The sequence below is a fragment of the Sapajus apella genome, unplaced genomic scaffold (genome assembly GCF_009761245.1).
Source record: "Sapajus apella isolate SASKATOON/1434 unplaced genomic scaffold, GSC_monkey_1.0 scaffold11, whole genome shotgun sequence".
In the NCBI taxonomy this organism is placed as follows: Eukaryota; Metazoa; Chordata; class Mammalia; order Primates; family Cebidae; genus Sapajus; species Sapajus apella.
The window spans coordinates 89,251-107,452 of record NW_022436951.1 but is presented as its reverse complement, the minus strand read 5'-3'; the positions used below and the strand labels follow the sequence as shown (position 1 = coordinate 107,452).

The 18,202-nt window shown below is 40.8% G+C and overlaps 1 pseudogene; it reads left to right on the top strand.

Moving 5' to 3' along the window:
- Window positions 1-15,183: 15,183 nt before the first annotated feature.
- On the top strand, window positions 15,184-17,145 carry LOC116552129 (annotated as a pseudogene).
- Window positions 17,146-18,202: the final 1,057 nt, after the last annotated feature.

The following is an 18,202-nucleotide window of genomic DNA, read 5'->3' as shown; positions in this document are numbered from 1 at the left end:
GTTCAACAAGATGACTGCTACATAATTTTTTTAAATATTGATGCTATGTAATTTTTTTTTTTTTGAGACAGAGTCTTGCTCTGACGCCAGGCTGGAGTGCAGTGGCGCAATCTTGGCTCACTGTAACCTCTGCCTCCTGGGTTCAAGCGATTCTTCCACCACCTCAGCCTCCCAAGCGGCTGGGACTACAGGCATGCGCCACCACACCCGGCTAATTTTTGTATTTTTAGTATAGATGGGGTTTCACCATGTTGGCCAGGATGGTCTCCATTTCTTGACCTCATGATCCGCCCACCTCGGCCTCCCAAAGTGCTGGGATTACAGGCGTGAGCCACTGTGCCCTGCCGTAATTATTTTTTTGAGACAGAGTCTCGCTCTTTCGCCCAGTGGCGCAATCTTAGCTCACTGCAACCTCCGCCTCCCGGGTTCAAGCAATTCTCCTGCCTCAGCCTCCCCAGTAGCTGGGACTACAGGTGCATGCCACAATGCCCGGCTAAGTTTTTGTATTTTTAGTAGAAAAGGGGTTTCACAGTGTTAGCCAGGATGGTCTCAATCTCCTGACCTCGTGATCCACCTGCCTCGCCCTCCCAAAGTGCTGGGATTACAGGCGTGAGCCACCACGCCCAGCTGATGCTATGTAATTTTTAAAACCATTTTTAAAGGGTATTTGTTTTGTATTCTCTTGAAAGCAGGATCCTGAGACAAGCACTAGGTGAAGCAGTTTATTTAAAAACATCTACTAGGGAGACAGATCAAGAGAGCTTGGAGAAGGACATGCAGAAGCAGGGAGAGGTAACGTAGGGATGCCTTACTGAGGTCCCTGCTGTCAGCAATGGATATTCAAGGAGATGGCCTGGGGCAGAAATGCAGGAGCCTCTCTTTTTTTTTTTTTTTTTTGTGATAAGAGTTCTTAGGATCTATGCTCATAGAAAATTAGGTATTCAGTACAGTATTGTTAACTACAGGCACTATGCTGTACAGTAGGTCTCTAGGACTTATTTATCTTATATAACTGAAATTTTGTGCACTTTGACCAACATCTTCCCTCTAGCAGACATCATGACTGCAAACTCATGACAGACCGTGGCCAAATCTTGGCCCCCACTCTCTTCTGATATTCCTAACACTGAGAAACTATAGGATATAATAAATATTTTGTTGTTTTACACTGTCGGGGGTAATTTATTTTGCAGCAATAGATAACCAATAGACTATCCATATAAAGTAGAATATTGTGTGATAATAAAATATCAGATTTTCAAAGAATTTTTGAGGATATGAAAAAGTGATGAATACACAATATTAAGGGAAACAGCAGGAAGCAAAACTGTGTAGCTTGTGTTAATGACATCTGTTGTTTTCTTCTGATCAACATATGTCCTTCCCCTCCTTCTTCTGCTAATAGAACTTCCCTTTCCTATAGGAAAAACATCTCACATGTTTCAACTGGTGCTTTGGCTCCAACCAACATAGGTCCAAAAAGTGAATTAGATTAAATTAAGGTAACTCATTTCCTTGGTACATCATGAAAGGCAGGCTAATGAAAGCAAGTCCTGGACCTTTTCTTCCTAGAATTTGATTAAAGGAAAGAAAGGCCTTAATTAATAAATATGGTGAAGATATGAAACACGGGATTGAGTAGTAATTAAAGTCAGAATCAACTTTAGACTTCTTGGTCATAAGCCAATAAACTATTTGCTCAAGCTAATTGGGCTTGGGGCTCTGTCTTAATACACAACACAATATACAATATTTTCCCATAATTTTGTTAAAATGAATAAATAAAATTATTCACAAAGAATAATTTGGGATAAAATCTACCAAATGTTGTCACTAGTTCTATCCAGATTTGTAATTTCATATGAGTGAACTTGCCATATCAGAAATTTTTGAAACAAAGATTCTTAGTCCTTACACTTGGAAGCTTTGTCTCAGTAGTTCTGGATTACAGACTAGATCTTTTATTGAGTATTTCCATGTATTTGTGAGTTTTACGAAATTTCTCTTGATTTCTGATTCTGTTCAAAAAAGATATTTAATATGATTTTAATCTTCCTAAATTAGTTACGACAAATTTTGTGACATATATATAATTATATGTGATCTATCCTGGAGAATGTTCCTTGCGTGCTTAAGAAGAATGTGTATTCTGCTGCTATTGCAAGGAACGTCCTGTACATGTCTGTTAAGTCCATTTGGTCTAAGGTGTAGTCTAAGGCTGGTGTTTCCTTATTGATTTTTCTATCTGGATGATCTGTCAATTGCTGAAAGTGGAGTGTAACAATGTCTTACCATTATTGTTGTGTTACAGTCTATCTCTTCCTTCAGCTCTATTACTGTTTACTTTATATATGTAGATGCTTTTATGTGGATGTGCACATATTTATATTTGTTATATCCTTTAGCTAAAATTCTTTTTTTTTTTTTTTTTGAAACAGAGTTTCACTCTTGTTGCCCAGGCTGGAGTGCAATGACACCATCTTGGCTCACCACAACCTTCACCTCCCTGGTTCAAGCAATTTTCCTGCCTCAGCCTCATGAGTAGCTGGGATTACAGGCATGGGCCACCACACCTGGTTAATTTTGCATTTTTAGTAGAGACAGGGTTTCTCCATGTTGGTCAGGCTGGTCTCAAACTCCCAACCTCAGGTGATCCGCCCACCTTGGCCTCCCAAAGTGCTGGGATTACAGGTATGAGCCACCACACCCAGCCCAGAATGTAATTATTTTAAACTCAAGGTAATTATTGATAGATAAGGATTTGCTATTGCCATTTTTAAAATAGTTTTCTGGTTGTTTTGTAGATCCTTTGTTCCTTTCTTCTCTTGCTGTCTTCTTTTGTGATTAAGAAATTTCCACCAGTGTTATGCTTTGATTTCTTTTTTTTAAAATCATTTTGAATTTACTATAAGTTTTGCTTTGTGGTTACCATGAGCACCATGAGGCTTATTTAAAAAAAAATCTTATAATGATCTATTTTAAGCTGATAACAACTTGACTTTGATAGAATTTAAAAAACTCTACACTTTTACTCCACCCCTTCCCACACTTAGAATTTTTGATGTCACAATTTCTCAGCTTTTATTCATGAGGTAAATTTCAGCTACCTGTTTTAAAATGGGGAAAAAAAGAGAAGAAGTGTAAAACCTGTAAACTAAAATTAAAATTCTAAGCCCCCCTACCACCCACCAACCATCTGATTGGCCACCTCTTCTCAGCCAGGGCACTCCAAAGTTAACCTGAAAAACTGACTTAGGCCATGATAAGAAGTGGGGGTTGGACATGGCTGATTATACCCTCTTCCCTTTTGGAATTCAGGAAAAACCCAACCAGCATTTAAATTTAACAACAACATAGATATTTAGTCTGATGAGAAACATTTACAATCTGCTCTCTCTGAAGCCTGCTACTTGGAGGCTCCATCTGCATAATAAAACTTTGATCTCCACAACGCTTTATCATAACACAGACATTTCTTTTTATTGATAATAACTATTTCAATCAATTGCCAATCAGAAAAACTTTAAATCTACCTATAACCTGAAACCCCTCTCCCCATCACCATCCCCTGCTTCAAGTTGTCCTTCCTTTCTGGACCAAACTAATATATATCTTAAATGTAGTTGATTGATGCCTCATGTCTCCCTAAAATGTATACCACTAGGCTGTGCTTTGACTGCCTTGGGCACATGTTCTCAGGATCTCCTGAGGGGTGTGTCACAGGCCATTGGTCACTCATATGTGAATCAAAATAAATCTCCTCAAATATTTTACAGAGTTTGACCCTTTTCAGTTACATCAAGATAGGTCAGTTCACGTTAATTTACTTTCCTGGTGGAATGATGTTGAAGAGAACCTGAACACTTCTCAAAAACAAGGAAGAAAAATTAAAAGCAGGCAAAAGAGACAGAATAGCATCAGTAGGTGCTCCCTTGTTATCCCCATCTTGAGAACGGGGCACATGGATTTGACCTTTGATCTTGCACTTTCACTTGGAACACCATCCCACTGGCCTATTACACTCCATAGACCTCAAACCATACTAATCCAGTACTTAAATTCGCTTTCACCAATTACCAGGGGAAAATAGAGCATGTGGGGTTGCTAAAGCCTACATGATTGGGCTACCTAATTAGAAACTTCACTGTGAAACTTCAGGACAAAATGCAGATCTGAAGATCATCCACAAATGCCCAATAATATTGGCTGTGCTGATCCCAACTGCTGGATTCCATTCCTTCTATGCAAGCTAAATTCTCAAGCAAAAGTCTCTTGGAGTGTTTCTGCAGGGACCAGGGAGCAAGCCCTGCCCTCCAAGTTCTGTATCTTTGCCCTTAAAACTAAGCTCTCAAAAGAGAATCATACAGTATTTCTGTAATATCTCTCATAAGCAAATAAACATCCCTCCTTCGACTCCCTTGATTCACCTCCAACTACTGCTTTGTTTCTCAGCAACCCTTTAGAGAAAATCCTCTAAATGGAGTTGTCTATTCTTACTGTCTTCACTTTCTTGGCTCTCATTGTGGTGTCAACACACACTGATTGAATGTTCACCCCATAACTCCCCTGAACTTGGCCTTGTCCAGACACTAGTGATCTCCATCTTAATTGACCTATAACCATCACTGAAGCAGGTTATCACCCCCTTGCTTAAAAATTCTTCACATCAGGACGGGCACAGTGGCTCACACCTGTAATCCCAGCACTTTGTCTCTATTGTCTCTGTCCCTATTGATGTCTCTGTCTCTTTGTCTCTGTCTCTATTGATGACTCCGTCACCTTCTTCCAACGTCTTGCCTGAGTCTTCAACACTCTTGCTTATCTACTCCCCTCTCCTTGAGTGGTCTTACACAGATCCATGGCTTTCAACACATTAGATATTAAAGAATCTCAAACCTACATCTTTATCTTGGCTTAAATCTCCAGCTGTTTATTTGACATCTATGCTTGGTGAACCCTAGTCAGCCTCTCCACCCTTCCTTGTTTCAATAAATGGCCTCAATATTCACCTAGTTGTTCAGACTCAAGACATTCTTATTCTTTCTTTACACCACATATCCATTCATCAGAAAGTTCCATTTGCCCACCTTGAAAATTTATTTCAAACTTCACCACTGTTGACCACTTTTACTTCTACTGTCTAGACCAAAGAAACCATCGTTGTTTACGTGAATCCCTATAGTAACCTTGCACCTGGACTCCCTGATTCCTTTTATACTCCTAAGTGGTCAGGTCTCCAGATAGCAACTAGAATGATCTTCCTAAAACATAAATCAGATAATGCCTTACCCTTGCCTCAATGTCCTCCCATAACACTTTGGATTTTTATTGTTTTGTTTTGTTTTTTGAGACAGGGTCTTGCTCTGTCACACAGGATGGAGTGCAGTGGCATAATCACAGCTTACTGCAGCCTCAACCTCCCGGGCTCTAGCAGTCCTCCTGCCTCAGCCACCTGAGTAGCTGGGACCACAAGTGTGCAACATCAAGCCAAGCTAATTTTCTATTTTTGGTAGAGACAGGAGTGACACTACGTTGCCCAGGCTGTCCTCCAACTCCTAGGTCCAAGCAATTTTCCTGCCTTGACCTCCCAAAGTTTTGTGATTATAGGAGTCAGCCACCATACCCAGCTTCCCGTAACACTTTGAATGAAACCAAACTCCTTACCGTGTCCTATAAGGTTTTAAAGAACTGGCTTTTGCCTATTTCTCCAGCTTCATCTCTTTTTATTCTCTTCCTCACTTCTGCCAGTTTGACCAAATTGACCTGCTTCCTTTTCCTACAGCAGACCAAGCTCATTCTGTGCTGGACTGTCACTCTGTATAGAACATCCTTCTCCCTAGACATTCATGTGGCTCACACTCTCCCATCTTCCCAATGCCTGCTCTACGGTCACCTTCCCAGAGAGATCTCCCGTGACTCCTTCATCTTAAATAACCACCTCTCCATCTCCTTACTCTGCAGCCTATTAACATGTTGTTATATTTCTTCTTACTTTTCATAACAGTATTTTACATATTTATTTGTTTAGTGTTCTTTCTCCTCTCTCCTACATGAAGGCAAGGAAATTGTTCATTATTAAATGCTATATGTCCAGCAGCTAGAACTAGGCCTAGCACTTAGTACAAGTTCAACAAATATTTGCTAATTGAATGAGTGAATTGAGCATGGGTGACTGAAAGATGGTTGACAGGTGAAGGCAGGGCCTTGGAAAGTAGATCCCAGAGACAAGCGAACTCCCAGATAGCAAGTCTCCTTAAAGAAACTGACCTACTCTCTGATTTTCAGACTATATGAAGCCATTACTGAAATGTCACTTGGGGATTGCTAGTGAACGTTTTTTAAATCTGTCTAAATAGTTGCTGAAAGCCAAGCTTTTAAATACCATTTTCAGACAACAACAGGAAGTAGAAGAGGCAGTCAGGTGACTGGCACCAGAACAGCTCAGTAGCAAAAAGCATATGAGGAAAGGAACCATGCATGCTCCAATTTGAGTTTATCCTAGGATTTAACAAAGTGAAGAAGATGACACAGGAAAATTGGCAACATACCGGGGGCGGGGGGGGGGAGGGGATCAACACAGATAATAAAAGCAAATTAAATCTGTGTTTAAAATTTTTAATTTGCATAAATATTTTAAGTAGTGAGGCTGACTTTTGGCGTTCATTTCATATGCTGTTTCATGTTGTCCACATGAAGGTAAATCAGATTATTACTGATCAAAATATGAGGGCACAGAATGATGTATCTGCTGCTGGATAGTCATGGGTGAGTTGCTGGCTGCTGTCAATAGTATCACAAGAGAAAGAACAGTTGTCATAGTGTCTTTGCACAGACAGGGCGTGGCGCTCACCTGAATGGAGATTAGATTGTATGAGGCACTGATGTGGCTCCTGACGCTGGGTCAAATGTCTCACCCCAGCCCCGATGACCTTTCTTCCTTGTCATGCTTCTGCCTCTCCCTGCAGGAAACCTCAGCCTCTTATGTAATATATAGCCCAGATCTTCCTTCTGGTTATGACTTCTTCAGTGTCCTGATTTCCTACATGAAATGTCAAAAAGCATTTTTTCTGATTTTTCTAATATATCTCTTCCATAAAACAATTAATACCTCCAGGTCTAAATGTGGGCTGTGTGGCTATGTAATACAGTAACCACTAGCCATATGTGGCTATCTAAATGTAAATGTATCAATATTAAACAAAATTTACAATTTAATTCCGAGTCACAGTATCACATTTCAAGTGCTCACTATCCTCGTGGCAAAGGACTACTATATTATACAGTGCAGGTACAGAATATTTCTGTGAAATAAAGTAGTAAATGTAAGAAGCTGTGTTTGCTCATTCTTCTTGCCAGCGGAATTTCACATAATCCATCGCCAGCAGAATTTCACAGAGTCCCTGACTCAGTGACTGAGCACAGCCCTCCAGAAGAATGCCTTGAAAATGAGAGCACAGGCTCCCATGGCTCTTGCCTGAATCTGTGCATTTTTTAGAAAAGATAAGTTCAATGATTCTGGTCCTTGCCTCTTTCTGTACAAAAGATAATGTGCAACAGGATTAATGATTACACCTCTGTAATCTATAACTACATGTACCCTCACATCCAAACCTTGATGAGATTTTGTTTGCATGTAACTTCTGAGCACACGTAATGTAATTCTGAACACATTTGATGTAACTTCTGAGCACATACTGAGCTGCCATCACCTGTATATAAACAGAGGACTGAAATATTACTTTGGTGCAATCTAACAGAAACTCCTTGAAAGACTCCCACTGCATTGCAGTTCTCATTAAGTCCACAATTCTATTACCTCCAAAGTTCTTTTATATAGCACAGTCCTAGATTAAATGGCAGTAAACACATGGGGTAAAAACAAACAAAAAAGTTACTGAATAAAATGATATGTTATCCTGCAAATAGGAATAAAAAGAACAGAAATGTTATCCTGAAGAATTCTGGAATATAAGAACTAGACCCAGAAACTGAGACTAGCAAATAACAAGGAATAGCTAGTGGGGAAGAAAGAAAAGCATGAGAATGTAATGTCACAGATGCAGAGGAAAGAAGAGCTTTCAGGAAGGAGAGAGTGTGCAGTAATTTCAGTGCAGTTGAGAAGTCAAGTGAGATAATGATTGAAAGTATGCATTAGATGTAGTGATTAGGAAAAGATGTTCGTGATTTGAAGAAGAGAACCTTTTGAGGAATTGTGGTAGAAATGTGACTGGGAAAGGGAAAAAGGAGGGCAAATATTGACAACTCTGCAAAAAATAATAATTATTATTATTATGAAATACAGGAGAAATGGGAAAGTTGAAGGATGATATAATTTAGGGTAATGGGTTTTTTTTCTTATTTTTTCTTTTTGACCTTAAAAAAATTAAATTTACGTAAACAAGGGTAATGGTTTTAATGAGAAAATATGACTGTGTTACAAGTTAATATGAGAACTCTTTTTTTTTTTTTTAATGGAGTCTCACTCTGTTGCCCAGGCTAGAGTGCAGTGGTGCAATCCTGGCTCACTGCAACCCCTGGCTCCTGGCTTCAAGCGATTCTCGTGCCTCAGCCTTCCGAGTAGCTGGGATTACAAGTGTGCAGCACCACGACTCCAGCTAATTTTTGTATTTTTAGTAGAGAGGGGGTTTCGTCATGTTGGCCAGGCTGGTCTTGACCTCCTGGCCTCAAGCAATCCGCCCTCCTCGACCTCCCAAAGTGCTGGTATCACAGGTGTGAGCCACTGCGCCCGACAAGTTAATATGAGAACTCTTCTAAGCAGAATGAAGTAAATCCCATAAGCCAATATTTCACTGTAAGAATTGGAAAAAGCTGGAAATTTAAAACCATCATATTTTTAGGGGATTTGGAGAGCCGTAAAATCAAAGAGAACTAGATAAACTAAAATTCCAGGGAAAGAAAACTGTTTCAAGATGAGTTAAAAGTGGTCAGCCATCCTCCCACACTCCCTCCCCCGTCCCACATGCACATAACACTTTACTAATTAGTATATCTTTAAGTGTATTTAAAACCTTTGGCTAGAGTCACAGAGTATAAAAAAAGAAAGAAAGAAAATATTTGCTGAGGCTTTACTGTACAGATTATCTCGTAACACATATTTTCCTCTGGTATTCAACTACCACCCTTGCTTACTGAGACCACAAGGAATCCCACCTGGTCCTATTGCTCCACCTAGTGGCGGCATTGGGGAGCAGTTTAACTGCCTTGAGGGCCGGCAACAGAGGTGGTTTGGGAATGATGTGTTTGCTTTACCGTCTTGCCTTCCTCTTCTAGGAGATCATGATTAGCTGCCTTGAAGAAGAGTCTGTGATTAGTTAGACCTGAACCTCTCCTTACCTGAAAACAGTGAGAACATTTTTGTTCCCAAGGAATAAAATGGAATCCCATATTGTGACTTGGGAGCTGGTTATATAGGTAGTGTATGAGTGGATCTGTGTGGGAAAGGGGGTGAGCTGTTTTGAGACACAAACTTATGCATCTTTCCAATGACCTTTCTTTCTCCCTCTAGGTTTAATGCTACTTTTGGTCTTGGGTGGAACATTTCCCTGTCAAGTATAGGAGCTGATGTCCGGAAAGGACGGGAGACTGAATGTGACAATCCAGAAGTGCAGGAGTTAGCTCCTCGGCGGGTCAAATATGACCAGTGAGGAACAGGGACCAAGCGAATAAGCGACTTCTTTTTTTCTTCAGTGGACTGTCCAAGGTATGGCTTTTCTTTACAATCCAGCTGGAGAAGCCCTGCACCAAGTAGCCACCTGCTGACTTCCTGGCGTGTGAAGGCAGAGGCAGCACAATGGCACCCGTCACATCACACTGCTTAGCATCTTCCCTTCTCTCACCCCCTTCCCTCCTTCCCAATAACTGACTTCAGTGTGCACAAACCATGTGAGCTGCTAGCATCTTAATCCTAGCTTCAGCCTCTACTTTCTAGAGAACCTGCCCAAAACAGTCTCTATATATATGCACACATATTTATGTACAGAGATATATATGTATTTATATACAGACAGATATAGATATAGACAGGGTCTTACTCTGTCACCCAGACTGGAATGCAGTGGTGCCATCATAGTTCACTACAGCCTTGAACTCCTGGCTCCAGCAACCCTCCTGCATCAGCCTCCTGTGTGGCTAAGACTACAGGTGCTTGCCATCGCAATTGGCTGATTTTTTTAAATGCATGTTTCTTATAGAAACAGGGACTTGCTATGTGTGCCCAGGGTGATCTCAAACTCCTAGCCTCAAACAATCCTCCTGCCTCAGCCTCCCAAAGTATTAGGATTACAGGCATTCAGTGCACCTGGCCTCTCTCTTTTTTTCAAAAATCTATAATAGTCTCCCTTCTGCTTTTTCTTTTTTTTTTCTTCACCTCCCTACTTTTGAATCCCCTCTACTTTTTCTTAAAATGTATTTGTTAAAGAAATTCTGTCTTAAATTTGACATTCTAGATTTGAGTAATTACATCCCCAGGGTGTAATTCTCTTGGCTGGTAGTTACGAGTGAAGCTAGATCAAATTGAAGTTTGAGTTTTTGTGCAGGGAATACTTTTTAGACTGAGCTGGAGACTCCTATTGTAACATTTTATTGTCTGGTTGTCTCCATTTAGTGGTTTTAAAAGTGTCGGCCCAATCCATATTATAAAGTTCCCCATCAGACTATCACTTGATGATTTCAGGAGCCATTGAAGGACCTCATCTAGATTCATTTCTTCATTAGGGATTACAAAATGACAATATTTTAATTTTCTCACTCTTTTATTAGATAGACTTCTTATAAAAGGAGGGGCATTTTCTTATCAACTATTTTTTATCCTGAAATACAGTTGTGCAAGAAAATCAAGAAAAAGATTTAATGGTTTTCTTTTATTTTCCAGTTTCCCAATAACTTTTTGGTGTTCTAAAAACTTTCCATGTGTACAATGAGTTATTTTATAGTATCATTATGGACTTTTTAAAAACTTTCTATGTGTACAATATGTTATTTTATAGTATCATTATAGATATTAAACACATATTTAATGTGTTTCCAATCTATTTTCAGCTATATGGAGAAAACAGCAGAGAAAGGCAAATTTTAAAGGTGGGAGAAAACTGGTATGTATATTTTCAACCAAGTGAAAATGTCAAGGAGGTTAATCAACTGTGTCAAACGCTGCTGAGAGGTTAAATAAGGTAAGATGGGGACTTGAAGTTGGTGACCATACATTTACAGTGAGGTCAGCGAGTATGGTGGGATGTGATTTTTTTTTTTTTTTTTGAGACAGAATCTTGTTTTGGCACCCAGGCTGGAGTACAGTGTCCTGATCTCAGCTCACTGAAACCTCCACCTCCTGGTTCAAGCAATTCTCCTGCCTCAGCCTCCCAAGTAGCTAGGATTACAGGTGCACACCACCACGCCAGCCTATTTTGTACTTTTAGTAGAGATGGGGTTTCATCATGTTGCCCAAGCAGGTCTCAAACTCCTGACGTTAAGGGATCCACTCAACTCAACCTCCCAAAGTACTGGGATTACGGACATGAGCCACCATGCCCGGCCGGGATGTGTGTGTGTGTGTGTGTGTGTGTGTGTGTGTGTGTGTGTGTGTGTGTCTTAAGCATTTTCAACCGTACAGGTATCTGTGATTGTTTAACAGATATGAATTTAACCAGAGTTGTGGTTTCACCGAGTTCAACAACATGGGGAAGGGGCAAGGATGTTGAGGGTTTGTGTAAGAGTGTGGAGATAATAATTAAACATGGGATTTAGGTTGGACATAGAGAAAAAAAGACGAGAAGAAAATGGGGAAAGTGAAAAGGTGTAAGATCAAAGAATTAGAGGCCTTTCTGGGGTCAAAAATGTAGAAGTCTGGGTAGTTGTAGAAATGAGCTGGAAAAATAAGCTGGTGAGAGGGTGGGATGTTTGAAAGTAAGAGTAAGGAGGAGTTCAAGTTACTGTTAAAGAGACCTTTAGAAAAGGCCAAAGGTGTGACTGAATATAAGATTATGTGAGAAGAAGACATCAAGGAACTGGCCAACGTATATTAGTTTTCTATGGGTGCTGTGACAAACTTAGTGACTTAAAACAACACAAATTTATTATCTAACATTCTTCAAGGTTAAGATGACAGCTGGGCTGTTTCTTTGGAAGCTCTGGGGAATAATCTGTTTTCTATGTTTTCCAGTTTCTAGAGACAGGCTGCCTTCCTTAATTTATGACCTCTTCCTCCATCTTCAAGGCCAACAGTGTAGCATCTTCAAATCCTTCTCTGACTCTGACCCTCCTGCTTTCTCTTATGAGGACTTGTGACTACTTTAGGCCTAATGGATAATCCAGGATTATCTCCTATACTTAAGAGCCTGGATTTAATGACATCTACAAAGTCCCTTCCACCATGTCAGGTGACATCTTCAAGGTTGTGGGAATAAAGATGTGGATGCCTTTGGGGCATGTTACTCTGCCTACACCACAGGGCATTGCAGCTCATGGCACCTTAATACAGGTGAGACTGCTGAACCCTTGAAATTTTTTCTCCTGGTCTCCCCCCAAAAGATGCTGCCTGAGTCTAGAATTCTGGATCCTTATACTGAGATTGGATATAATCTGTCTGAGAGAAATTGTTTTTCTTTGAGTTTCTCAAGTAAATATAATTTTATTAATATGTTCTCTGAAATTTTCTGTCAATATAATTACAGTTACCTTTTTGATTATTGATATGGAAAGAGTCATTAAACCAGTGAAGGTAACTTTGTTTTTGAGTCAGTAAAAAACAAACTTTCTGGTTTGTAAACATTTGGAAACAAAAAAATGAGAATTTGAAAAATAAAAAATAAGCTGTACAAATAAAGTCTGATATGAAATATAAAAAGGATTACCACCAACAAGTTTTCTGCATTTCTTGCTTCCACTGAAGCACCGAAGATCTGAGTAGTAAACTATACCTCACTCCAAAGTGAAGCACTAGATCACCTATGGCAATAGTCACTACATAATTTATTGTTCAAACCAGGACATATTTGAATGAAAAGGACTATAGTTCTACTGTTGTTTCTACAATAGGCATAAAACTGGACAGTCCCAAACCTACCATGATATATAGTCATGCAACCTACACAGAATATGCAAAGGAAATGTACAAAATCTGGTGTCAGAACCCTTAACCCAACATTCACCTCAAGGTTACAAAACGGGCCATGAGAAGAGATCATCTTAGAAGAAGGCTTTGACAATACAATTATGTTTCCAACTCCCTAACCAGGAAGGAGGGAAGGAAAAGCTTCCCCTTCACTTCAAGTCTTGTGATCAGAGTTCATAGAATCTCTAAGAGAACTTGGGCTGTATTTTCTGGAATCTGTGAAAGCAAAGTCAGTGTAAAACCAGGGAAGTAGGGGTGGTGGAGAGTCCCGAAGTCTTGCTTTGCAGCCTGAAGCAGCCTGTGGCAATAGACAGGCCGGAATGCCTCTGAAGCAAAGGCATTTCTCCAGTACCACGTTTAAGGCTGCCTGAGTATTTACCTTGGACCAACTGTAAAGGAGAAGCAAGCTGACGGAGGAAATTGGATTCACTGAAGGAACCATGGTCAGATATTCCAGTAGGACTTCTCTGTGGAACTTATAGCAGCAGCCACAGCAGTTACTAGTTAGAGAGTAGGTATGTTGTGCCAGGCACTGTCCTAAACCCTGTACCCATTTACTCAGGTCATCTCCCAACCTGAAAGTGTGGAGCTTTCAGTTTGAATGGTTCATAAATTTGACTATGTAACTTGACTGATCCTGTCTCATTATAGACCCAGACTTTTATGAGAATTGATAATGTCTCAAAGACTGGTTTATTATCTCAATAAAAGGATCAGAGATTTTTTCCAAAGTACAAGGGAGAAGAAATCTTTTCTTTGGTGATTTAAAGAAATATTAATAAGACAGAATAGTTATTTTCTGCTGTTACTCTAAGGCAATATATAGAAGAGAAATACATATATATCCATACAGCAGGCACCAGCTAGGTGTCTTACAGTTCAATTCTGGCACTACTGGAGATACCATCAGATCCCACAGGTTGAGGGTTTAGTCCCACAAGATTGCTCACAGCTTCAGACACCAATTTCAAGTCCGGGCCTCTGTGACTTCTGACTGACCTGCTTTAGGTTGTCATCCCCCCAAGTACCTCTTTGGATTTGATTAACTTGTTAGAGCAGCTCACAGAACTCAGGAAATCATTTACTTGTGTTTACTGGTTTATTGTAAAGGATATTACAAAGGATACAGATGAGGACATGCATAGGGCAAGGTATGGGAGGGAGAAAGGGTGTGGAGCTTCCATGCTAATATGGTTTTGCTGTGTCCCCACCATGTGTCATGGAAGGGACCTGGTGGGAGGTAATTGAATCTTGAGAGCAGGTTTTTCCCATGCTGTTCTCATGATGGTAAGTCTCAGGAGATCTGATGGTTTTATAAAGGGGAGTTCCTGGCTGGATGCAGTGGCTAATGCCTATAATCCCAGCACTCCAGGAGGCCGAGGTGGGCGGATCACAAGGGCAGGAGTTGGAGACTAACTTAGCCAACATGGTGAAATGCCGTCTCTACTAAAAATACAAAAAATTTGCGGGGATTGGTGGCAGGAGCCTGTAATCCCAGCTACTTGGGAGGCTGAGGCAGGAGAATCTCTTGAACCTGGCAGGTGGAGGTTGCAGTGAGGCGAGACTCCACCACTGCACTCCAGCCTGGCAACAGAGCAAGACTCTGTCTCAAAAATAAAATAAAATGGAGCTCCCCTGCACATGCTGTCTTGCCTGTCACTATGTAAAACATGACTTTACTCCTTCTTTGCCATCCATCATGATTGTGAGGCCCCTCTCCAGCCATGTGGAACTGTGAGTCAATTAAACCTCTTTCCTTTATAAATTACCCAGTCTTGGGTATGTCTTTATTAGCAGTATAAGAACACACTAATACACGTGCCCTCCCTGGGTGTACGACCCTCCAGAAACTTCCATGTGGTCAGCTATCTGGAAGCTTTCCTTTGTCTTTGTGAGTCTTCCCTGTGCTGAGCCGCCGCTCCTGACAATGCCATCAGTTCTGCGGGAGCTCTCCTGTGCACTGGCTGCTGCACTGTACCTGCACAGGGCACAGAGCCCTTCCCAGAGATGAGAGAGACCAAAAATGCCTTTGAGATGCCCATGTTCAGGAGTCAATGGCTGAAACCACAGATAGGCTTCAGTCAATTCAAGAAGATGCAGATGCTACTGATGGTGGGGTCCACAGTGGCCTGAAGCTGCCTGGAGATGCCAGTGCCTGCGGAGGTGGAAGGACGCACACCCAGGGCACCCTCTGCAGTCCAGGCCGCCCCCAAAAGCTACTGAAAACCCACAATTCCATCTGGAAGGAACCCAGAAAGGAGAGGAACCCCAACCTCTCTGCAGGCCTGCGGCCTGCCCTGCTTCAACTGCTGCCCTGGAAGAAGCTCAAGGCACCCCAGTGGGGACCCTCATGCTGTCCCTGCCGACTTTTACACTGGAACTGTGTCCCCCCATGCACAAGTCTTGAGGTCTCTGTGTGGAGAACATGCCTTACTTTGTTCTTCCTCTCCTGAACGTCCGAAACATTTTTCACTTAGAAAAACTCCCTTCATGGAATGAATAATATGTAATATGCTTAGGAACTGTTTTTTTAGATCTACTTGCTATGGTTTTAGATCTAATTGCTATGGTTCTTTCCTTGAAACTGTACACTTTGTACACTTTGATTAAAGCCTTTCCCTTATTCTCCACCTATGGAATTGATTTTGAGCTGGTACATTAAGATTGGTATAGATGGGCCTGCAGCAGACAGAAAGAGGGCAGGGATCCAGCTCAAGCCCTTTTTTTTTTTTTTTTTTTTTTTTTTTTTTTAGATGGTGTCTGGCTGGGTTGTTCAGGCTGCCGTGCAGTGGCGCAATCATGCTTTAGTCTAAATTCCAGGGGCTTTGAGGAGCTGTGGCTACTCTCAGGGTGGGAGCGGACACCTGGGTGGATCACTTGCTCGAGTTGCTTCAAAACTGACTGTGGCCCTCCAAATAAAGGCAGGGAACAGACATTAACAGTGTTCTTTAAATCAGGGGTCCCCAACATTTTTAGCACCAGGGACTGGTTGCATGGAAAACAATTTTTCTATGGGTGGCAGGTGAAGAGACAAGGATAGTTTCGGGATAAAGCTGTTCTACCTCAGATCATGAGGCACCAGATTCTCAGGAGGAGCGCACAAGTTCACAATAGGGTTGGTGCTCCTATGAGAATCTAATGTCTCCGCTGATCTGACAGGAGGCGGAGCTCAGGCAGTGATGCTCCTTTGCCTGCCACTCACTTCCTGCTATGACCTAAAAGGCCACAAACCCGAACCGATCCACTGCCTGGGGGGTTGGGGACAACTGCTTTAAATGTTACATTGTAATAAGGGCTGGCTTTGGGATGTACTTCCCGTGGGGTCGACGGCGCCTGGGCACTGCAAAGTATTTTGGGGTGCTATGGATGGGGTGAGGCAGGTGTGGTCTCTTAGTCTAATTTTCCCCTGCGCCGCCCACGCATCTCTCGACTGCCTGCACCATAAAGATCTGGACTTCAGAGCACGCCTTTAACCACTTGTGGGAAACTGTTACAGCAGCTGCAATGCACAAATACCCAAGCCCTACAAATCTGAGCACGGTGTGGGTTGATGTGTTGGAGAGACATATAAATCCCTCTGGAGAGTTGCACAGATGCAGACTTCGAAAAGAGTGGGAACTGCAGGTCTCATTAGGATAGCAAGAACCAAAACATACATGCTAGAATATTCTGTAATTAATCCTGTAGAGAAGACAATGGAACTTAAATCTACTGATATTTCTCTTACAAATATGGTTTCAGCAGACGAGAGACTTATATGCAAACCACATCATCTGTACCCAGAAAATATATATATATTTTGACTCAAGAAGCTATAATCATTGTAAAAGCAGTCAGCCTCAGCAGTTACTTTGAAGGACTGATGGCAAGAATGATATCTCCAAATGCTAATAAAGGGCAAGAAACACTGAAATGAGTCATACTAAATTACCTGTTAAGACTGAAGAATTGACGGCTTCTGCAAAAGGAGGCATAAGAACTCCATGGAGGCTGCAGCAGCCTTTGTAGAGAATTGATAATAAACATGTGTTGACAAGTACTCCATGTTTCTCCAAGCTAGCAATATATTTATTTTAAAAATATAAATATATTTTAAGTAAAATTTTTTAAAAGTAGGCTGATATAAGACTGTGACTTTAGATCAGAACAAAGAGAGGCATGGTGTCTAAATAAAAGGGATCATCTGAAATTAATGTCTGAAATGACTCTAATTTTGAGTTTATGTAAAATTTTAACAATTTTTTAAGAAGTTATTTTTAACTTTTGTTTTAAGCTTGGGGTACAAATTTGTTATTTGTTATTTCGGTAAACTTGTGTCATGGGGGTTTGTTGTATACATTATTCTAACACCCAGGTATGAAGCCTGGTGCCCATTAGTTACTTTTCCTGATCTTCTCCCTCCTTCCACCATCCACCCCTCAATAGACTCCAGTATCTGTTGTTCCTTTGTGTGTCCATGTGTTCTCACCATTTAGCTCTGGCTTATAAGTGAGAACATGTGGTATTTGCTTTTTTGTTCCAGCATTAGTGTCCTAAGGATATTGACCTCCAGCTCTGTCTACATTCCTGCAAAAGACATCATTTTGTCCTCTTTATGGCTGCATAGTATTCCATGGTGTATATGTACCACATTTTCTTTATCCAGGCTATCATTAATGATCAGTTAGGTTGACTTAATGTCTTTGCATGAATGTTTATGTGCAATGAACAAACACAAGTGTGTGTTTTTATGATATAACAGTTTGTACAAACACTTTGGTACAAACCCAGTAATGGTATTACTGGATCAAATGGTATTTCTGTCTTTTTTTTTTTTTTTTATAAGGTGTTGGGGGAATAACCACACTGTTTTCTATAATGGATGAACTAATTTACTCTCTCACCAATAGTGTATAAGCAAAATTTTAATTTTTTTAAGTACTTGAAAGTTTGTATTGACATTGAGTCACCTTAAGGTAGATTTTTAAAGCTTTTTACGCATTAGAACCCTACCTTGCTTTTGTCCAACAACAGAACAAAGCAGAGCTATCTCCTATGTACACATAATTGTTCTGCTTAGATCCCTCTTATAAA